This window comes from Scyliorhinus torazame, chromosome 9 (assembly GCF_047496885.1).
Source record: "Scyliorhinus torazame isolate Kashiwa2021f chromosome 9, sScyTor2.1, whole genome shotgun sequence".
Taxonomy (NCBI): domain Eukaryota; kingdom Metazoa; phylum Chordata; class Chondrichthyes; order Carcharhiniformes; family Scyliorhinidae; genus Scyliorhinus; species Scyliorhinus torazame.
This window is the reverse complement of record NC_092715.1, coordinates 135,690,780-135,714,398: the sequence shown is the minus strand read 5'-3', so window position 1 is coordinate 135,714,398 and position 23,619 is coordinate 135,690,780.

The following is a 23,619-nucleotide window of genomic DNA, read 5'->3' as shown; positions in this document are numbered from 1 at the left end:
TGAAGCATACAGGAGTGTAGTGCTGTTCAGTAGAGATGATGTGTGAAGAGATCAGATCAGTCCATAAGAGGATCATTCAGGAGTCTGGTAACAGCGGGGAAGAAGGTGTTTTTGAATCTGTTAGTGCATGTTCTCAGACTTTTGTATCTCCTGTCCAATGGAAGAAGTTGGAAGATTGAATAAGCCGGGTGGGAGGGGTCTTTGATTATGCTGCCCGCTTTCCCAAGGCAGTGGGAGGTGTAGACAGAGTCAATGAATGGAAGGTGGGTTCGTGTGCTTGACTGGGCTGTGTTCATCGCTCTCTGTAGTTTCTTACGGTCTTGGGCCGAGCAGTTGCCATACCAGGCTGTGATGCAGCCTGATAGGATACTTTCAATGGTGCATCTGTAAAACTGGTAAGAGTCACTGTGGACATGCCGAATTTCCTTGGTTTCCTGAGGAAGCATAGGTGCTGTTGTGCTTTCTTGGTGGTAACGTCGACGTGGGTGGACCAGGACAGATTTTTGGTGATGTGCACACCGAGGAATTTTAAGCTCTCAACCATCTCCACCTTGGTCCCATTGATGCAGACAGCGGTGTGTGCGGTACTTTGCTTCCTGAAGTCAATGATCAGATCTTTGGTTTTGCTGACATTGAGGGAGAGATTGTTGTCATTACACCACTCCACTAGGTTCTCTATCGCCCTCCTGTATTCTGACTCATCATTGTTCGAGATCCGACCCACTACGGTCTTGTCATCAGCAAACTTGTAGACGGAGTTGGAGCCACATTTTGCCAGGCAGTCGTGTGTGTATAGGGAGTATAGTAGGGGACTAAGTACATAGCCTTGTGGGGCCCCAGTATTGAGGACTATCGTGGAGGAGGTGTTGTTGTTTATTTTTACTGATTGTGGTCTATGGGTTAGAAAGTCGAGGATCCAGTTGCAGAGTGAGGAGCCAAGTCCTAGGTTTTGGAGCTTTGATATGAGCTTGGCTGGGATTATGGTGTTGAAGACAGAGCTGTAGTCAATAAATAGGAGTCTGATGTAGGAGTCCTTGTTGTCGAGATGCTCCAGGGATGAGTGTAGGCCCAGGGAGATGGCGTCTGCTATGGACCGGTTGTGGCGATATGCGAAATGCAGTGGATCTAGGCATTCTGGGAGAATGGAGTTGATGTGCCTCATTACCAACCTCTCGAAGCACTTCATTATGATCGATGTCAAGGCCACCAGATGATAGTACGAAGTCAATCTCCAGATTAAGCCATGGTTTCCTGTTGGGGAACATACATACTACTTTCTTTGGCACACAGTAGTCTACACATTTGCTGATATATAATCGTTTAGGTTGGTCACCGAGTTCTTAAATATGGACGTAGGAACTCTTCTGTTGCCTCGGACCAGCACTGCGTGACCTTCTTACCGCTTACTTTTCTGCTTGAATGCCGGGAGAAGGAGCACTGCCTTATGGTCCAAGTTTCCAAAGTGCAGTCGGGGAATGGATCGGTAGGTGCCCTTGATGTTTGTGTAGCAGTGGTCAAGAGTGTTGGCGCCCCTTGTGGGACAGGAGATGTGTTGGTGGAATTTTGGCACTACACTCTTGAGATTGGCCTGGTTGAAGTCCCCAGCCACGATGAACGAGGCCTCCTGGTATTCTGTTTCATTGTTATTTATAACTGTGTACAATTTGTCCAGCACCTTCTTCACTTCCCCCTGGGTTGGGATGTAGACCGATGTAATAATGGCTGAAGTGAATTCCCATGGAAGGTAATACGGGCGGCATTTCAGAGTTAGGTATTCCAGGTCTGGGGATCAGTAGGTTGCCAAAGTAGCCACATCCGAGCACCAGGAGGAGTTGATGAGGAGGCAAATCCCTCCACCCTTCGCTTTACCCGATGACGCCACGCAGTCCATCCGGTGTATTGAGAAGCCTTCAGGTTGTATGGCACAGTCCTGTGAGGCAGGGGTGAGCCATGTCTCCATGAAACAGAGCACACAGCAGTCTCTCATTTCCCCCTGAGAGGTACGTATAGCATTAAGTTTGTCCAGCTTGTTTTCAATCGCTTGGACGTTTGCCAGGAGTATGTTGGGAAGAGGAGTCTAGAAACCGTGTTGGTTTGTCTCGCCTGCAGACTGTCGCATTTCCCTCATTTCCTTGGTTGGTAGCTGCTTCTGGATGGTCTCGGGATCCGATGGGAGAAGTCTGACCTTGTGGAAGGTAGGTGGTTGCGTCTGGAGTGGCAGGCGCTGGTTTCGTTTTCAGGGTTGCATCTGGCAGGGTCCCAGACGCTGATTGCGATTTTGGGGTTGCTGGGAGGGACAGGTTTGCGATCAGGTCGGGCACTGGCATTCTGCGAGGACGGGTCTACCTTGCAGCATGTTCAGGCCCTCGCGTGGGGTCTCCGCTGCTGTGGGGGTCCTTAATCTGGGTTGTGTCGCAGACAGGGGCTCCTTGGGACAGATTGGGCTGGGTCCTGTGTTCTGTTCCAGCGTTGGTGGTCTGGTCGGGCGCTCCTGGAATCGGGCCTTGGAGTAGGCCTGGTCAGGCCTTCACATTGATTCTTCATTCCATCCTCCGGCAAGTTGGGTTGCTGGGTGGACGTCTCCAGGTTGGGTGGGGCCGGGTCTTGTTATCGGGGGCTGGGTTGGGAATTCCGGCAGCTAGTTTGGACGTCCAGGGGCTGCCGTCGGTTCTCAGGCCGGGTCGTGTGATCCGAGAGCTGGGTCGGGTCCAACTCGAGATTGGGGTCAGACTTCCAGTTTGGGCCTCTTCAACTTCCAGGTCGTTGAAGGAGTCCTGCTCGGTCGGGTCAGGTCATCTGATCCAGTCCAAGGGCCTCCGAGAATCTTCATACTGCAAGAGATATAAAAGAGAAAGGTTAGTGATGGTGTTACTGTCAGAATTAAGTTTTAAGAGATTAGTATGCTTATAGGAGATGTAAGAAGAGGATCTGTGTGAGAGAGCTCGCAGAGAGTCATCACGCCCCAGCACCATCAGACACTTTGACCAGTTCATTCGCAAAACCTTTTACCCAGGTACATTTACTGACGAGATGGACAAAGGACAAAACAGGTTCATGGTTTAATGCAATTTTATTCACAATTCTCACACTCACAAAATATAACTCAGACTCACAGCTGAGCTCTAGTTATTACCCGCACATAGTGAAGGAGGCTGGCCAGACTACAATCACTCAATGTGGATATCCTCTCTGGGTTCGGACCCCAAGGTCCCTTCTTCTTGCGATGGCTGTGCTTGGGGGACTCCCAGATTATCGCTGATTTTGATGTTCCTTTTATATCTGTTCGGCTAGCACTGAGTCATAGGCGTGATGTTCTCTGTTGTGCCCATCAGGATGTCTTGAGAGCCTAGTGTTAACAAAGAACACCAAGCAATATTACTGAACAAAGCTGATTTATTTACACTATTTAAATTAGATTCGAACAAGGTACAAGTTATTAAATTAAACTATACGGTATCTCTAACTACAGAACTCCACACTATGCAACTAATCTATCTCACGTCTGAACACCTCCCAGAATCCCAGGAGTCCCATGATATTTATAAAACTGCTCCTTATCTCCATTTGGTGGTGAGAAGTATTAACATCATATTATTAGCCCTTTGTATTCCTTACAATGTACATATTGTTACAATAGATTTACCCCCACACCTGACCTGAGCTCTATTGTCCCATCCAGACTTAAACTTGTTAATGGGAATAAGTGGGATACTCCTGTTGAGCCAGGGTGATTCAATCAAGATCCTTTGTCCTCTGAAACACTCTTGTCTGACCAGCTGTTCACCCATTATGGAGCCTGATGGCCTCTTTGTTTGTTGTGCTACAAAGTTGGTCACCTGTGTCTAGAAGTTAGTTACACATCCATATCATGGTCTTGTACTTTTGTGTAAATGTGAGTGGGTAATCACAAAGTTCATATAGTGACAGTGAGTTTACACGTTGACTTGAGTGCTCTTGCAGACAGCCAGTATAAATTCCAGCCAGGGCCTCATTTGGTTGTTTCTGTTCCCGGCCTATGTGTCTTGTCAGACTGTTCCCAGTATCACATTGAGATTGGGTATAGCTAATTAGCACTAATGCTGTGGAGGATGAATTCCTGGATTGTATATCAGATGGTTTTCTAGAACGGTATGTTGAGGAACAACTAGAGAATGGACTATTTTAGACCTAGCATTGTTCAATGAGAAAGGGCTAAATAATAATCTCATTGTGAAGGAGCCTTTAGATAAGGGTGATCATAATATAGTAGAATTTTACATTATGTTTGAAAGTGATATAGTTCAATCCAAAACTGGGGTCTTGCATCTAAACAAAAGAAACTACAAAGGTACATGGGACAAATTAGCTGTGGTAGATTGGGAAATTACATTAAAAGATAGGCAATGGCTAGCATTTAAAGAATTAATATATGGTTTCCAATAAATTTATATTTCTTTGCGGCATAAGAATCCAGCAGGAAATGTGATCTAACCGAGAAGTTATTGATTGTATTAGATCAAAGGAATAGGCGAATAAAGTTGCCAGAATAAAGGACACCAGAGGAGTGGGAGCATTTTAGAATACAGCAAAGGAAGACTAAGGAACTGATTAAGAAACTGATAAGGAAAGAAAATAAAAAGTGAAAGTAAACTAGTAACAAAGATTTTTTTTAAATGGTCTGTGAAGAACTTCTATCTGGATGTAAAAGGAAAAAGATTAAAAAAAGACAAATGTGGGCTGATTACAGGCAGAGACAGGAGAATTTATTACAGGAAATAAGGAAATGGCAGAGAAACTAAACATACTTGGTTTCTGTCTTCACAGTGCAAGATAAAAGGAAACCTCCCAGGAATCCTTAAGAACCAAGACACTAGTGAGAATGAGGAACTGAAAGAAAGTACTGAGTAAAAAAGTAGTACTGGAGAAATTAACGGGACTGAAAACTGATCAATCTCCTGGACCTTGTGATCTACATCCCAGAGGTGGCTGTAGAGATAATTGGTGGTCATCTTCCAAAATTCTATGAATTCTAGAATGGTTCCTGCAGACTAGAACATAGCCAATATAACCCCACTACTGTCAACACTGCAGGTAAAATCATTGGTAGACAGCAGATACCGCTAGATAATTTATTTAACCACGCAGTTAAGAGAAAAGTTCAGGCTATCATCGGTGACCCTTCTCACTTTTCATATCATCAAAGGGTCCGTTCGAGCCGGCCTTTTATTATGCCTATTGCTAGGAAAAATCTGTTCAAGAGGTCTTTTGCTCCCAGTGCCATAAGCTTACTAAATGACATCATGTAAATTTAACATGCTATTTTTATTTATTCTAAACATAATAAGTATTTTGATGGCAGAGTGCAATGTGATATGTTTGTATGGCAAGGATGTATGTTAAATATGCACAAATGTGTGAATGTAGGTATACATGAAATGTTAATTGTTTTTAACTAATGACTGTATGGATATATGTTCTACTGGAGGTGAAGCCAAAGACAAATTTCCACTTTTGTAATACTCTATCCTAATCTTCTGTTTAAGAAAAGAGGGAGAGAGAAAACGGGAACCATGGAACTGTTACCTTGATATCAGTAGTTGGAAAAATGCTTGGATCTATTGTAAAGGATGTGATAACTGGGCACTTAGAAAATAATAGTAGGATTGGGCAGAGCCAACATGGATTTCTGAAAGTGGAATCATGCTTGACAAACTAGTTGGGAGGTTGTTTGAGGATGTAACTAGCAGAATAGATGAGGGGAAAACTGTGGATGCTGTGTACATGCTGTTCATGACTTACTCTCACAAATTTGCTTACCTGCGCAAACATCTTTGTTTGCCACTTCGCCTGTTGCACCTCCAAAATTCACTTATCCACAGTTTTTAAAATGAAAAATAGAAATCATTTTTAGATATGTAACTAACTTCTAGACACAGGTGGCCAATAAAGAAATGGTGTTCCTTGTTGCTGCAATTCCTAATCACAGTCCACCTCCACTCTCAAGTAAAGTACTATGTGTGCAACAAATTTTACCTTGTTCTTGTTTTATTGAATAATTTCTCCAGTAAATTACTCCTTAAATTTATTAAGAACATAATTTTTATTGCCTTTGATCCTTCATGGAGGTAAAATTTTAGGATTGCTGGAACTTATCTCATTGACTCCCATTGTAAAGGATGTTTGTCATTTGCAATTTTACTATTTGTGAGTTTTTGCGGGAACGTATCCCCCATGAATAGTGGGATTTACTATATTTAGATTTTCAGAGGGCTTTCGATAACGTCCGACACGGGAGGTTATTTCGCAAAATTAGAACACATGGAATTTGGGGTACTATACTAGCATGAGTTGAGAATTGGTTAATGGACAGAAAATAGAGAATAGGAATAAATGGGTCGTTCTCAGTTTAGCAGGCTGTAACTATTGGAGTACTGTAAGGATCAGTGCTTGGGCCCCATCTATTCACAATATATGTCAATGATTTGGATGTGGGGACCAAATATATTGGGCCGGATTCTCCGTCCAGCAACACCAGGGGCGTCATTCTCCGCCGGCGGGAGTCTCCGTTTTGCCGGCGCCCGGGGGTTTCCCGACGGCGTGGGGCTGCCCCACAATGGGAAACCCCATTGACCGGCCGATGTTACGGAGACTCACACTGGCCGGTCGGAGCAGAAATGTGGCGGGGCGGGTAGGAGAATTTTGCCCCAGAATTGTGAGGCACAATTGGGCAGAGAATCTCACGTCAGCCGTAAGTCGAGGCCGACACCCGATGAAATGCCATGCTCCGGCCTCGACAGCAGCATGAATGGATTCTACGGTGCGCTAAAAGTAAATGCCATTGGCATATCATTAATGAGCCCGTCCCGGTATTCTCCGGGGCTTCCGCGATACTCTGCGTTCGCCAGGAGGAATTACCGACAGCGAGGTTCACTTGTGGTTTTAGAAATCAGGAAACCGGCTCAGTGGCTGCCGAGGGAGAGAGTGGAGATAGGCCATGTTCCCAGAGGTGCAACCGTGGCTGGCATCGTGCCGCTGGCAAGACTGGTTGGGGGGGGGGTGAGGGCATCGGCCAGAGCTGGGGGGAGTAGCGGGGGGGTGACTGGGGGATGAGCCACGGGATTGCGGTGTCTCCCTGGGGGATGAGCCACGGGATTGCGGTGTCTCCCTGGGATTGGGGTGTCCAGGCATGGGCCGCCAATCTGTGGTCTGCAAGACAGCCATCCTGCTGGGCACCCCACTGACTGCCCCACCATAGCCCATGGTTGCGTAAAGTGTCAACAGCCGTATGGGAGCCGTGGATGGTACCGCTGGCATGGGTAACGACAGCCACAAGTACCCCTGCCGGCAGGGACAGGTGGCGGGGCCAGAGGCCCCCATGGTGCTGGGCACCGACAGGACCAGGAATGGTTTGGAGGGCAGAAAGCCAGTGGGAACGGCCGGGGGGAGGGTGTGGGGATGGGCGAGGAGGGAGGGGGCAGGAACTGCAGTGCAGGCCAGAGCCACCGTGTAGCCCATTGGGCCTAGTTGGGCACGGTGATACGTACCATGCTAAAATGTCTGCCTTTGGAATCCACCCAAGAATGGTTGCCATCTGCCTTGACACCCCAGCCCTGGGGGGATACACTAAGGCTGTACAAGCAGGACCTGTTTGGGGAGGACCCTGCACCGGTGGAACCTGTCCCAGAAGAACAGGAGCCAGCCGGTGAGGATGGAGAGCCGGCCGCCCAACTGGCTGAAAAGGAGGAAGTGGGAAGGAGGCACCACATCAGGCCTTGCGTGTACCAGGAGCGCCCGTCATTTGAGGACCTGCCGGTCTGGGTATGCCGTCGGAAACTCTGGCTAAGCAGCGGGATGGTACGTATGGCATGTCTGCCGGATCATGGTGCACCTGAAACCACGGAGGTATGGGAGAGGACAAGTGCTGCCGATGGCCGTCAAGGTGATGATTTCCCTGAACCTTGTTGCCACGCGGTTCTTCCAGGCACTGAGTGGTGACCTGTCAGGAATCTCACAGACATCGGTGCGGAGGGGGTGACAGATCCGGCGGGCTCCCTCCTGCCTTCACTCTCCCTGCAGTTGTGCACAGCCTACTTCTGCGGGAGGGAGGGGAGTGGAGAGAGACAGAAAATGCACAGTGTGAGGCAGTTGGATGCAGGCAGCACAGGGGATGGGCAGCTGGTTGCCTTTGTGAACAGGGCACCTGGCCATGGCAGGCGGTATGGGTGCTGACATATGTTGCAGGGTGGGGTGCAAACCCTCTGCCGGCCTGTGGGGTTCCGTCACCCGTCGGTGATGGGCAGGGGGCTTCCAGGCATGTGGGATGGGGGCTGATGCCAGGGGCATGATGCTGGCTACTCGCCCTGGCCGCCCTGAGGAGATTGTTCAGCTTTTTCCTGCACTGCTGGCCAGTCCTGGTGGTGGGACCCCTGGTGCCCAGGTCCAGTGTACCACTGGGTGGCAGCCTCTTCCCCACCCCAGGGAACAGGGTGCCCTGCCTCTCCTCCACAGCGCCCAGCAGGGTCTCGAGCTCCGCATTTGTGAAATGGGGTGCTGGTCTTCGGGTTGCCATATTGTTGGCTGAAATGAGTGTGTGTAGGGAGTGGGATGCTAGTACACGGCTGCAGCTTGTCAGCCTCTTGAGTGCCAATCCTGACCCCGTCAGACACCGTTTTTCATTGGAATTACTCTATTTCTATGTGGCGCCAGTGCCAACCCATTAACGGATCCTGAATTGTTCCTGGACCGCCGCCGCTCCCGGGTTCGTATAACACCACTGATTCAGTCCCAGTCTGAAAGGGAGAATCCCGCCTGTTATTTCCAAATTTTCTGATGACCCAAAATTAGGTGGGAATGTGAGTAGTGAGGAGGGTGCAAAGAGGCTTCGAAGGGATTTGAGTTAAAAGAGTGAACACGAACATGGCAAATGGAATTTCATGTGGAAAAATGTGAAGTTATCTACTTAGGAGAAACAAATGCAGAGTATTTCTTAAATGATGAGAGATTGAGAAGTGTTGGTGTCTGAAAGGTGTCATTGTTCAGAAGTCACTAAAAGCTAACCTGCAGGTACAGTGAGCAATGAAGACCAAAGAAAAAGGAACAGGAGTCGCCTGATCAGCCCCTCAAGCCTGCTTCGCTATTCAATAGAATCATGACTGATCCAAATTCCTCACATCCACTTTCCTGTCAGAGAATTTACAGTGCAGAAGGAGGCCGTTCGGCCCATCGAGTCTGCACCGGCTCTTGGAAAGAGCACCCTACCCAAGGTCAACCCTCGATTCTCTTACTGAGCGAGAATCCATTTGTCTCAGCCTTAAATACACAAGGACTCTGCCCCCACAGCGTTCTGTGGCCAGGAGTTACAAAAACTCACAACCCTCTGAGAGAAGAAATTCCCCCTCAACTCAGTCTTAAATGGGCATCCCTTTATTCTGAGACTATGCTCTCCGGTCCTAGACTCTCCCATGTGAGGAAACATCCTCTCAGAATTTACCCTGCCAAGCCCATTAAGCATCCTGTCTGTTTCAATAAGATCACCTTGCATTCTTCTAAACTTCAATAAGTAGAGTGCCAACCTGTTTAACCTTTGCTCATAAAACAATCCCTCCACACTGGGGATCATCCTGGTGAACTTACTTTATATTACCTCCAATGAGATAATATATTTCCTTAAATAAGGGGACCAAAACTGCTCACAATATTCCAGTTGTGATCTCACTAGTACCTTGGACTTCTGTACTCTTATTCTCCAACCCTCTTGGAAAAAGGGCCAACATTTCATTAGCCTTCCTGATTACCTGCTACACCTGTTTGATAGCTTCCTGTGTTTTGTGCACCAGTATCCCCAAGTCCCTTTGTGTTGGAGCTTTCTGCAGTTTTTCTTCATTTCAGTAATGCTCTTTTAGGAAGACAAATTAGGAAGAGAAAAGGTATGTTGGATTTTATTGCAAGACGATTTGAGTACCGGAGTAAAGAGATCTTGCTGCAATTATACACAGCCTTGGTGAGACCACAAAGATCTTGATCAGGTGAGAAATGGCAAATGGAGTTCAATTCAGACAAGAACATGGAACATAGAACATACAGTGCAGAAGGAGGCCATTCGGCCCATCGAGTCTGCACCGACCCACTTAAGCCCTCACTTCCACTCTATCCCCATAACCCAATAACCCCTCCTAACCTTTTTGGACACTAAGGGCAATTTAGCATGGCCAATCCACCTAACCTGCACGTCTTTGGACTGTGGGAGGAAACCGAGCACCCGGACGAAACCCATGCACACACGGGGAGAACGTGCAGACAGTGACCCAGTGGGGAATCGAACCTGGGACCCTGGCGCTGTGAAGCCACAGTGCTATCCACTTGTGCTACCGTGCTGCCCAAGTGTGAGGTGTTGCATTTTGGAAAATCAAATCAAGGTAAGACTTTCATGGTGAATGATAGGACCTTAGGGAGTATCGTGGAACAGAGGGACCTTGGAGTTCAGGTGAACAGTTCTCTAAAGGTGGGGTCACAGGTAGATAGGGCAGTGAAGAAGGCTTTTGGCATGCTGGCCTTCATCAGTCAGGGCATTGAGTATAGAAGCTGGGAAGTTATGTTGCAGTTGTATAGGATGTTGGTGAGGCCGCACTTGGAATATTGTGTTGAGTTTTGGTCGCCTTGCTACAAGAAAGATGTTAGTGAACTGGAGAGAGTGCAAAAATTATTTACAAGGATGTTGCCAGGACTCAAGGGACTGTGTTTTAGGGAGAGATTGGACAGGCTAGGACTTTTTCTTTGGAGTGCAGGAGACTGAGGGGTGCTGTCACAGAGGTGTGTAAGATCATGAGAGGCCTGGATAGGGTGAATGCACTCAGTCTTTTTTCCCAGGGTTTGAGAATGGAGAAATAGAGGGCATAGGTTTAAGTTAAGAGGGGAAAGAATTAATGGGAACCTGAGAAGTAACTCTTTTACACTGAGGGTGGTACGTATGTGGAATGAGCTGACGGAGGAAGTGGTTGAGGCAGGATCATTGACAACATTTAAAAGGCATTGAGACAGATACATGGATAGGGAAGGTTTAGAGGGATATGGCCCAAATTCAGGCAAATGGGGTGAGCTTAGATGGGCTTTTTGGTTGGCATTGACCAGTTTGAGCCGAAGAGCTTGTCTCCATGCGGTAGATTCTATGATATCTATGATCCTTGCTCAGATAAGGAGATCAAAACTGCACACAATATTCCAGTTGTGGCCTCACCAAGGCCCTGTATAATTGCAGCAAGACATTTCTGCTCCTGTACTCGAATCCTCTCGCTATGAAGGCCAACCTACCATTTGCCTTCTTTACCATCTGCTGAACCTGCATGGTTACCCTCAGTGACTGGTGTACGAGGACACCCAGGTCTCTTTGCACATTCCCCTCTCCTAATTTATGGCCATTCACCTTGCATTTCTCCAAATTACAGTGCATCTGCCATCCACTCACTCAACTTGTCCAAATCACACTGAAGGGTCTCTGCATCCTCCTCACAACTCACCCTCCCAAACAACAGCAAATTTGGAGATCTTACGTTTTGTTCCCTCACATAAATCATTAATATATATTGTGAATAGCTGGAGTCCAAGCCCTGATCCCTGCGGCACCCCACTCGTCACTGCCTGCCAATTTAAAAAAGATCCGTTCATTCCGACTCTTTGTTTCCTGTCTGCCAACCGGTTTTCTATCCATCTCAATACACTACCTCCAATCCCATGCACTTTAATTTTACGCGCTTATCTCTTATGCGGGACTTTGACAAAAGCCTTATGAAAGTCTAAATATGCCACATTCACTGGCTCCCCTCGTCAACTTTACTCGTTACATCCTCGAAGAATTCCAGTAGATTTGTCAAACATGATTTTGATTTCCCCTTCATAAATCCATGCTGACTCTGCCCAATCCTGCCACTATTTTCTCAGTGCTCTGCTGTAAAATCTTTGATGATGGATACTAGAATATTTCCCACTACTAACGTCAGGCTTACTGGTCGATAATTCCCTGTTTTCTCTCTGCCTCCCTTTTTAAATAATGGAGTTACATTAACTACCCTCCAATCTTCAGTTCCTGCCTCTCACTAAACCCTGCACTCCCCACCATTTCTGGTATTTGATTTGTGTCCTCATTGATTGAGTTTCTTGAAGAGGAACCAAGAAGGCAGATGAGGGCAGTGCAGTCGGCATTGTCCACATTGACTTTAGCAAGGTCTTTGACAAGGTACCGCATGGTAGGTTGTTGCTTAAGGTTAAATCTCATGCGATCCAGAGTGAGGTAGCCAATTAGAAACAAAATTGGCTTGACGACAGAAGACAAACGGTGGTTGTAGAGGGTTGTTTTTCAAACTGGAGGCCTGTGACCAGCGGTGTACCTCAGGGATCAGTGCTGAGTCCACTGTTATTTGCTATTTATATTAATGATTTGGATGAGAAGTTAGGAGGCATGGTTAGTAAGTTTGTAGATGACACCAAGATTGGTGGCATAGCAGGCAGTGAAGAAGATTATCTAAGATTGCAACGGGATCTTGATCAATTGGGCCAGTAGGCCGATGAATGGCAAATGGAGTTTAATTTAGATAAATGTGAGGTGATGCATTTTGGTAGATCGAATCGGGGCAGGACCTACTCAGTTAATGGGATGAAGTTGGGGAGAGTTACAGAACAAAGAGATCTAGGAGTACAGGTTCATAGCTCCTTGAAAGTTGGGTCACAGGTGGACAGGGTGGTGAAGAGGCATTCAGCCTGCTTGGTTTCATTGGTCAGAACATTGAATACAGCAGTTGGGACGTCTTGTTAAAGTTGTACAAGAAATTGGTAAGTACACTTGGAATATTACGTACACCCTATTCTAGAAAGGATATTATTAAACTAGAAAGAGTGCAGAAAAGATTTACTAGGATGCTACCGGGACTTAATGGTTTGAGTTATAAGGAGAGGCTGGATACACTGGGTCTTTTTTCCCTGGAGCGTAGGATGCTTATGGGTGATCTTATAGAGGTCTATAAAATAATAAGGGGCATAGCTAAGGTAGATAGCCAACATCTTTTCCCAAAGGTAGCGGAGTCTAAAACTATAGGGCATAGGTTTAAGGTGAGAGGGGACAGAAACAAAAGGGTCCAGAGGGGCAATTTTCTCACAAAGAGGGTGTCTGGAATGAGCTGCCAGAGACAGTGGTAGAGGCAGGTGCAATTTTGTCTTTTAAAAAGCATTTAGACATTTATATAGGTAATATGTTCTAGAGGGATATGGGCCGCAGGCAAATGGGACTAGCTTAGTGGTTAAAAACTGGGCGGCATGGAAATGTTGGACCAAAGGACCTGTTTCCATGCTGTAAACCTCCATGACTATTTGTGAAGACAGAACCAAAGTATGTGTTTAGTGATGTGTTGGGTGCTTTGGATCCGTGGAACACATAAAGGCTACCAACACTTAAAACAGAACAACACTATTTTATTAAGCTAGAAACTGTTGAACATACTTTCACTGTGGGTTAACACGATGTTAGATTAAACTAAAGACCTATGCCTATCCTAACCAGTCTATGCACTCAGCACATGGTGAAGATCTGTGCTGTGAACGTAAGCTCTGTCCTTCTGAGAGGCTGCATCCCGAATGAGCGGGAAAACTGATGCCCTCTGTCTGTATAGTGAGTGTACTCTAACTGGTGATTGGCTGCGGTGTTGTGTGTGTTGATTGGTCTTGCCGTGTGTCCATCAGTGTGTTTGTCTGCACCATGATATACTGGTGTATATTATGACTTCCCCCCTTTTATAAAAAAATGTATGTGTGTGGCAGTAAATAATGTGTGGTGATAATGTTCCGAACTACGTGAGGGGTGCAAAGACATATTTACAGGACTATGTACATGAGAACTAAGCTATTTACATGGGAAGGTGCCTGGTGCAGAGAAGCAGTATGCAATAAGAATAACGAGATCAACACTATATACAAACCAGGGAAACGATCAAACAAAGCAACGAAACAATTCAGAGAGTCCATAAATTCGAAAAGTTCATAAATTTAGTCTGTGAGGTGGGCGACAAATTCAGGTTGACCGCCTCAAGGGTGGGTCGAGAGCCGCCGGTTCAGGAGCGGGCTGGACTGCGTCAAAGTCAGGGGGAGGCAGAGTGACAGGGAGCTCTGCATAGTCCGTGGCAGGGTCAGCAGGAGGGCGAGGCAACACTGGAGGATCACGTGGCGAGCGTGGAACGAGATGAAGGGCGCGTCGATTGCGGCGCAGAATAGAGCCATCCAGTTCACGAACCAGGAACAAGCGGGGGGGCCACCTGCCGAAGGACAACAGCGGTTGCAGACCAGCCACAATCCAGAAGATGGACGCGGACATTGTCATCTGGAGCCAGAGCAGGGAGATCAGCTGCACGGGAGTCATGAGCCGCCTTGTGCTGTGCATGAGACAGCTGCATCCGGCGAAGGACCGGAACGTGGTTGAGGTCTGGGACATGGATGGACGGCACCGTCGTCCTCCGGGTGTGATTCATGCGTAATTGGGCTGGCGACAGGCCAGTGGATAGTGGGGCGGAGTGATAGGCCAACAAGGCAAGGTAGAAATCAGACCCAGTATCGGCAGCCTTGCATAGGAGCCGTTTGACGATATGTACTCCCTTCTCTGCTTTGCCGTTGGATTGGGGGTACAGGGGACAGGACATCACATGGGCAAAATTGTACCGCCTGGCAAAATTGGACCATCCTTGGCTGGCGAAGCAGGGACCATTGCCCGACATAACCGTGAACGTGATGCCGTGTCGAGCAAAGGTTTCTTTACATGCACGAATGACTGCAGACGAGGTGAGGCCGTGCAACCGTATCACGTCCGGGTAATTCGAAAAGTAGTCCACGATCAGGGCATAGTCTCTACCCAGCGTGTGGAACAGGTCGATGCCCACTTTGGTCCATGGTGACGTGACCAGCTCATGGGGCTGCAGGGTCTCACATGGTTGGGCCAGCTGGAAGCGCTGACAAGTGGGGTAGTTAAGCACTGTGTTGGCTATGTCCTCATTAATACCGGGCCAGTACATTGCCTCTTGGGCCCGTCGGCGGCACTTTTCCACGCCAGGGTGGCACTCGTGTAGTTGCTCCAGGACAAGTTGGCGCATGCTATGCGGGGTGACAATGCGGTCCAGTTTTAGAAGAACCCCGTCTACTACCGCCAGATCATCTCTAACATTATAGAATTGAGGGCATTGGCCCTTGAGCCACCCGTCCGTTAGGTGGCGCATGACACGCTGTAGCAAGAGGTCAGCCACCGTCTCGCGGCGAATTTGGACGAGGCGTTCATCCGTGGCAGGTAGATTGGAGGCTGCGAATGCCACATGGGCGTCAACCTGCCAGACAAATCCCGCTGGGTCACATGGAGTGTTGACTGCCCTGGAGAGAGCGTCAGCAATGATGAGGTCCTTGCCTGGGGTGTATACCAGCTGGAAGTCGTATCGCCGGAGCTTGAGAAGAATACGCTGGAGGCGAGGCGTCATGTCGTTCAAGTCTTTCTGTATTATATTAACCAGTGGGCGATGGTTGGTCTCGACGGTGAATTGAGGAAGTCCGTAGACATAATCATGAAATTTAACAACACCGGTCAGAAGGTCCTTTTCTATCTGTGCGTAGCGCTGCTCCGTAGGGGTCATCACACGTGACGCATATGCAACATGATGAGGCCTCATCACGTTGAAGGAGCACTGCCCAAATGCCAGATTGACTGGCATCGGTCGAAATTTTGGTCTCCTTTGCTGGATCAAAGAAAGCTAAGACCGGGGCCGTGATCAGTTTTGCCTTGAGTTCCCTCCATTCGCGCTCGTGGGCAAGGAGCCATTGGAAGTGTGTCGTCTTCCTGACCAGGTTCCTGAGAGCCGTGGTACGAGAGGCGAGGTTAGCGATGAATTTCCCTAAAAAATTGACCATGCCCAGAAATCGGAGGACCGCCTTCTTGTCCTCTGGTGTTTTCATAGCTGTGATGGCAGCTACCTTGTCTGCATCCGGCTGCACACCCAATTGGGAGATGTGGTCCCCGAGGAACTTATGTTCTGTCTGACCAATAGAGCATTTGGCCCTGTTGAGGCGGAGGCCATGCTCATGTGAACGTCTGAATACGCGCTGGAGGCGACTAACATGCTCCTGCGGGGTGGTGGACCAAATGATTATGTCATCGACATAGACGTGAACACCTTCAATACCTTCCATCATTTGTTCTATAATCCTATGGAACACTTCTGATGCAGAGATGATCCCAAACGGCATCCTGTTGTAACAATATCTTCCAAAGGGGGTGTTAAACGTGCAGAGTTTCCTGCTGGATTTATCAAGCTAGATTTACCAGAATCCTTTTGAGGCGTTGAGTTTGGTAAAGAGCTTGGCGCGAGCCATCTCACATGTGAGCTCTTCGCGCTTGGGAATTGGATAGTGCTCTTACATAATATTGCGATTTAGATCCTTGGGATCAATGCAAAGTCTCAATTCGCCGGAAGGCTTTTTTACACATACCATGGAACTGACCCAGGCGGTCGGTTCTGTGACTTTGGAAATCACTCCTTGGTTCTGGAGGTCCTGCAGCTGCTGCTTGAGGCGGTCCTTAAGGGGTGCTGGGACCCTGTGAGGTGCGTGCACCACAGGCGTGGCATTCGGTTTTAATAAAATCTTGTAGGTGTACGGGAGAGTGCCCATGCCCTCGAAGACATCGTGGTACTGGTTGATAATGGCGTCGAGCTGCGCCCTGAAGTCAGTGTCCTGAAAGACAGACGCGTCAGCAGGAGAGAGAGAGTGAACTCTCTGAACTTGGTTCAACAACTTGCATGCCTGCGCGCCAAGCAGGGAGGCTTTCGAGGAGCCCACGATTTCAAAGGGAAGGATGGCTTTGCGTGACCTGTGCGTCACTTCAAGTTGGCATGAGCCGCTGGCAGCAATGGCATTGCCATTATAATCTAATAGCTGGCAGGCTGATGGCAGGATGGCTGGTTTGACACGAAGGCTTTGGAGGTCAGACCGCGCAATGAGATTGGCGGAGGCACCGTTGTCCAGGCGGAATCGTATTTGGGACCGGTTGACCGTAAGGGTGGCACACCACTCATCGTCCGGATCGATGCTGTATACTGATAGAGGCTGGATTCTTTGCTCCGGGGACACCCTGTTTTTTGTAATGCTACCGACTGAAAAAGGCGCCTTCGGGTCCTTGGTGTCAATATCGGGTAGCAGGTCCGAGTTGGGCTCGGTGACCGTGGGTTGAATGGCCCGGACATTCCTGCGGGGCTGGCTGGAGCGACGAGAGTTGGCAGGCTGAGCTGATCTGCATAAAGCAGCATAGTGGCCAAGTTTGCCACGTCGCAGGCATTGTCGGGAATTGGCAGGACATTGGTGCTTTAAGTGGGCGGAGCCACAGTTGCCGCATTTTGTAGCGTCAGTACGTTCGCTGCTCCACCGTGCATGCACGGTGTGGTCGTATGTGGTGCGCACCTGCGCAGTACGTTCGTCGACGTCGCCGTCCCCTCGTTCGGTGCACACAAGCGCGGGAGTCCGCGAAAAGTGCACAAAATGGCTGCCCTCATCCAGGCTGAGGCCCTGGAGTTGTTCGATTGCTTAGACCCGTTCTGCCTCGTGGGGACCTTGCCGCGCCATTTCAGCCGCTTGGATGTGGGAATACCGACTAGTTGCGTGCTCATGTAGCACGCAGGTCTCTATGGCAATCGCTAGGGTGAACTGCTTTACCTTGAGGAGCTGCTGGCGTAGGGGTCCGACTGAACACCAAAAACGATCTGGTCGCGTATCATGGAGTCGGAGGTGGACCCGTAATTACAGGACTGCGCAAGGATGCAGAGGTGGGTGAGAAAGGACTGGAAAGGTTCATCCTTACCCTGCAAACGCTGTTGGAATACATAGTGCTCGAAACTTTCATTCACCTCGATGTCGCAGTGACTGTCAAACTTTAAGGAGGACCGTCTTGAATTTTGATTTATCTTCACCATCAGCAAAGGTGAGAGAATTGAAAATGTGGATGGCATGGTCCCCGGCCGTGAATAGGAAGAGAGCGATCTTCCTGGTGTCTGAGGCAGCTTCCCGGTCTGTGGCTTCAAGGTAGAGCTGGAAACGTTGTTTGAATATCTTCCAGTTGGCCCCCAGGTTACCAGTGATGCGGAGCGGCGGTGGCGGGCGGACGCTGTCCATTTTGCAGGATGGCTGAGGCTGGTGGAAGGCAGATCACTTGCAGGTAGGTCTAAGAAGTTCTAACATCCCTCAACTACTGGTACCATGATGTGTTGGGTGCTTTGGATCCGTGGAACACATACAGGCTACCAACACTTAAAATAGAACAACATTATTTTATTAAGCTAGAAACGGTTGAACATACTTTCACTGTGGGTTAACACGATGTTAGATTAAACTAAAGACCTATGCATATCCTAACCAGTCTGTGCACTCAGCACATGGTGAAGATCTGTGCTGTGAGCTGTAAGCTCTATCCTTCTGAGATGCTGCATCCCGAATGAGCGGGAAAACTGATGCCCTCTGCCTTTATAGTGAGTGTGCTCTAATTGGTGATTGGCTGCAGTGTTGTGTGTGTTGATTGGTCTTGCTGTGTGTCCATCAGTGTGTGTGTCTGCACCATGATATACTGGTGTATATTATGACATTTAGTTGCTGAGCCATTTCTTTGTCCCCTATTATACATTCTCCTGTACATTTCTGACTGTAAGGGACCTACATTTGGCTTCACTAATCTTTTTCTCTTCACGTACCTATAGAAACTGTTCAGTCAGTTTTTCTGTTCCCTGCAAGCTTACTCTCGTACTCTATTTTCCCCTTCCTTTGTCCCTTGGTCCTTCTTTGCTGAATTCTAAACTGCTCCCAATCCTCAGACCTGTTGTTTTTCTTGGCCAATTTGTATGCTTCTTACTTGGATCGAATACTGTCTCTAATTTCCCCTGTAAGCCATGGATTGGCCACCTTTCCCATTTTATTTTTGTGCCAGACAGATGAACACGTAAACTCCCTACAGATTTGCATAACTGAAAGTGACAGAGCCTTTGCGTGCAGAGGTTTTGTCTGGGCTCACCTTATCTGTGATATTTTACATGTGTCGATGATGTGCTGCCAGTGAGATTGTAATTCAGTTTTTCTTTCTCCACCCCCGCCAACCCCTCTGCAGTAAGGAGGTCTCATCGAAAGCTATGCTTTGTTTTGACGATTTTCTGCAGCTCCACAAGAGAGGGGAAAATGTGAATAGATTAATATCTGTTAGTTAACTTCATCTATCACAGGCTTAGTCAGCTGCTTGGGTACATTATTCCTGTGTTTACCAGGTTAAAGCCAATATGCAAATTGATAACCACCGGTGTTGTTAACTTCATCTAAAGATTTTTGTTTGCCTCATTTTGCATATTTATCTTGCATTTAGTGTTTCACAATTACTTGCATCGAAAAAGTCACTTCTTTTCTGCTTTAAGTTCCTCAATTGACCCATATGTCCATTTGTTGGCATACTAATGTTATATTACAGTTTATTCCATCCTTTGATGTCAGTAACTAGATTTAGAAGTAGCTGGGCTGAATTATCAGGAAAGGCCCAAAGTTCCGTGTAAAGGACCAGAAGTGGGAAGAGGTGTGTGATAAAATCTGCGATTCCGTCACAGCCGACTAGTTAGTTGCTGGGAGTCCGGAAAACTGTCCACTCAGCAGTGTTAGATCTCATTCCTGGAAGCAAGACTATATTTAAAGGGCAGCCAGCACACTGTGAAATCAATCCATCCACAAAGACAGCGCACTTTGGAGTGTTGAAGAACAATGCAACAGATAGAATAGCTGAAGGATGATTCGGGATGCGCCAAACTTACTGAGGTCCAAGAAGCCTGGAGGAGAACCTGCATGGAGAGAAGGAGAGAGACCCTCTTCGCCCACCCCCAGGTGGGAGGAAGAGACTGTCTCAGCAAACTAGGAAAGTTTGAATAGAGATCAGAGAGGAGATCCATAGCTATGGGGTTGTCGTTTGAGCCTGGTTTCAGTGCTACAAGAGGGTTAATGACCTCAGGTCATCTGCCAATTTGGATGCAACATGTATTGTTTACCCTATAGCCTTACATGAGACTGGGTATGTGAGACTGGTACAATGGGTATGTTCACCCAGTTACTGGCAATAGTCAGACAGCAGGTTGACTTTATTGCAAAGGATCCTGGTCTGTCAGAGTTGATTGCACCACCAGTACTGAGTGACCACAGGTGGAAGGCATCCCTGTGGCATCATCATGGACAGTCAGGTTGACACCACAAAGTGTTACATGCCTTTGGTGGGCAACTATCAATGGACATTAAAGTGCTTTCAGGAGAAGACAGTGCATAACACAAAGGAAATGCCAAGACCTGGAGTGGTGACCCTTAATGCGCTATCATAACACTGATGAAGGAAGAAGGTTCGGCACTCTGAGAGCAGCTAATACATAGCTGATGGTGAGACAGGTGTGGAGCCCAAGAGAATAAATGGTCTAATGGATGGACACAAGTGAGCCTCAGGTGAACAGGGGGCATAGTGCTTCTGTGTCCACCACTGTTGCTTGTCCAGGCTTTTTCCGCTCCTGGTTTTCACTCGTCCTCGGGATTGGCTGCTCTCTGCCATGTTGTGGTAGTGGTGTGGGGATGATTTTTTGGTGTTAGCGGGTGTTTTCCGGGCAAAAAGAGCCTATTTTTCAGTTTTGTGGGAGGAGATCCACCTGATTTGTGACTTCTCAGCACCTTCCCGTCACCGGAAATCGTTTGGTCGGACCTTGCGATGTAATTGCCAGCTCGCATTCAGAGATCACCCAGGTGGACAGTGGAAAGTGCAACCGTGGACAGGAGTCCGACGTTGTCAAATGATGTGGAGCACCAGAGCTCATTCCAGAGCGGGTCGTCATCACCTTCCATCCCATGGATCAGACCAGCTTTTACTGCCAACCCAGGGCCTGCACCCCGTAGCGAGGCAGCTGGGAATCACGGAGGGGGCTACAAGAATGGGTGGGGGAGGAGTGGTGGGGGATGATGTGGAGGGATGGGGGTTCATGGAAGGGGTGGTCGGCCGGGCTGGCGGGGGAGGGGTGTGTGTGGGGAGTACCAGACCCCCCAGTCAGGTGAACCTGGAGGCGATCAGAGCGTGCCATGTGCATCGGCCCTGGCGCGCACGTTGTGTGGCCTCCTGTGCCTGCCCGAGCCCCATGTCCTGACCATCCTCGCCTTCCCCCACATCCTACTCATCAGACGAGGCCTGGCGTGAATCCTCCTCATCCAGCACATCGCACTTTGCTGCGCAATATTGTGGAGGATGCAGCGGGCCACCACGATGTGGCTGACTTTCCCAGCGCTATACTGGAAGGCCCCTCCAGGATGGTCCAGGCACCTGAACTGCATCTTCAGGATGCCGAAGCACCACTCGATCACGCGCATGGTCGCTGCATGGACGCCATTGTAGCAGGTCTCCATGTTGGTCTGTGGCCTCCGGATAGGCGTCATCAGCCACGACCGCAGCGGGTAGCCCTTGTCACCCAGGAGCTAACCCCTCAGCTGGAGGTGTACCTCGAAGAGGTCAGGACCACCGAATGCACCAGGATGAAGGCGTCCTGCACATTGCACGGATATCATGCATAGACGTGCATGGTGCGCATCTGATGGTCACACGCCAGCTGCAAGTTCGTCGAGTAGAACCCCTTTCAATTTGTGAAGACTGGCCTGGTATTGGCCTCGTGCTTGTACGGGGACATGCATTCTTTTGATCACCCCCTGGATCCGGGGCATCTTGTCGATGACGTCGGACCCCGCTGCCCGGGCATCCTGGTGGGCATGGTCCTCTTTGAAATTGATATATTGTGCTAACTGGGCATAAAGGGCCTCCGTGATGGCACGGATACACCCGTGCACTGAGGTCTGTGAGATTCTGGAAAGGTCCCCACTTGACGTATGGAAGGAGCCCGTGATGTAAAGGTTCAGGGCGACCGCCACCTTGACGGCCACTGGGAGTGGGTATCCTCCCCCATTCCCCCGCTGTGGCAGGTACCCCATGATCTGGCAGGTATGTCGCACTGTCCCCTTGCTCAGGCGGAGTCTTCGGCGGCATGTCTGGTTGGTAGGTCCTCAAATGAGGCCTCGTGACACCTCCTTCCCACCTCGTCCTCGACATGTTGGGCAGTCGGCTCCCCATCCTCGCGGCCGACTCCTGGTCTGCTGGGGCAGGCTCCCCTGCCGCAGTGTCCTCCCCAAATAGCTCCAGCTCATACAGCCTCAGTGCATTCCCCAGGGCTGCGGCGACTAGGATGAAGGTCACCATTCATGGTTAGATTCCGAAGTCCATTGTCTGTTGTGGGTGAAAATCAGACATGCTTGCATGGTGCTTACTCCCGTGCCCCACCAAGTCCAACGGGATACACGGTGGCCCCGGTCTGCACTGCAGACTGTGTCCCTGCATGTCCCCCTCCCTCCCACATCCCCACAGCCACGTCCGGCCATTCCTGGCACTCTTCCCTCCGCACCCCTGGCCTGATCGGTGCCCAGCACTGCGGGAGCCTCTTCCCCTGCCGTCCATCCCTGCTGCTGGGGTACCAGTGGCTGGTGCTACCGATGTCAGAGGTATGCTCTGTGGCCCCCACCCTGTGCCTTCCCGTTGGTGCTGCTGTGGCCCCCAGCCTTGGGTGTGCAGCATGCTGCCCCGCTGGCAGATGGCATTCGGTTGGGGGTTGTTAGTGGGGTGGAGGGTAGCCAATGGCAAAACTGGCAGCCCAAGGTGAAACTCTGCATGTCTTACATCCTCTCTTGCCCTCATCAGCCACGGTGTGCGTTTCACATTTTGTTGACACCACAAGTGAAACATACCGTCGGTAATTCCCCCGGTGCAGGCAGAGCATTGCAGAGGCCCCAGAGAATACCGGGTCAGGTCCACTAATGATATGCAAATGGCATTGAGTGTGCATGCAGGGTATTGACGCCACTGTCAAAGCATTGGAGCTAAGCATTTTGGCGGGTGCCCGGCGCCGGCCACGATTATAGCTTCATGGCCAATTCTCCGCCCATTCGCCTTTCCCGATTGCGGACGACGGAGAATCCCACCCTGTGTCTTCGTTCCTGCAGCTGTATCTTTGTATATTTCCCACTTGTCAATTCTTTTCTTCTTGCTTTCTGTCTGTCTCCTGTGTAATGTATGGTGGCCCTGACCTTATGTTCAGCAGTGAAGGAACAGCGTTCTTATCCTTCACTATGCTGACATTTGTCAACAAGAGTTTTCACAAACTGGAGAGTGGAGGCTTGAAATCATCAGACATCTCAACCAGTATGGCCTCTCCTACAGGATTCCTGAGGTAGGGCAAGAGCTATTGTGGCTTTTAAAATAATCGGATTGAAGAATCCTTCCTGAGACATACACATCTCTAAATCAGGAACAAAATCAAGGAATTATACATTAGATTTAAATTATGCACAGAAGGTGCAATAAAGGAAAGGTTGGATTAAAAGAGAAAGATAAATGAGACAGAAAGAATTAATGATTATTCTAATCTTTATTTTTTAAATCTCTACCACTCATTAACCCAAATTAAAATCTCTAACACTAAAGAGATGGGATTGCACACTTAAAGATTTGTATAGCTAAAATGGCTGTTCGGCAGTGATTATAAT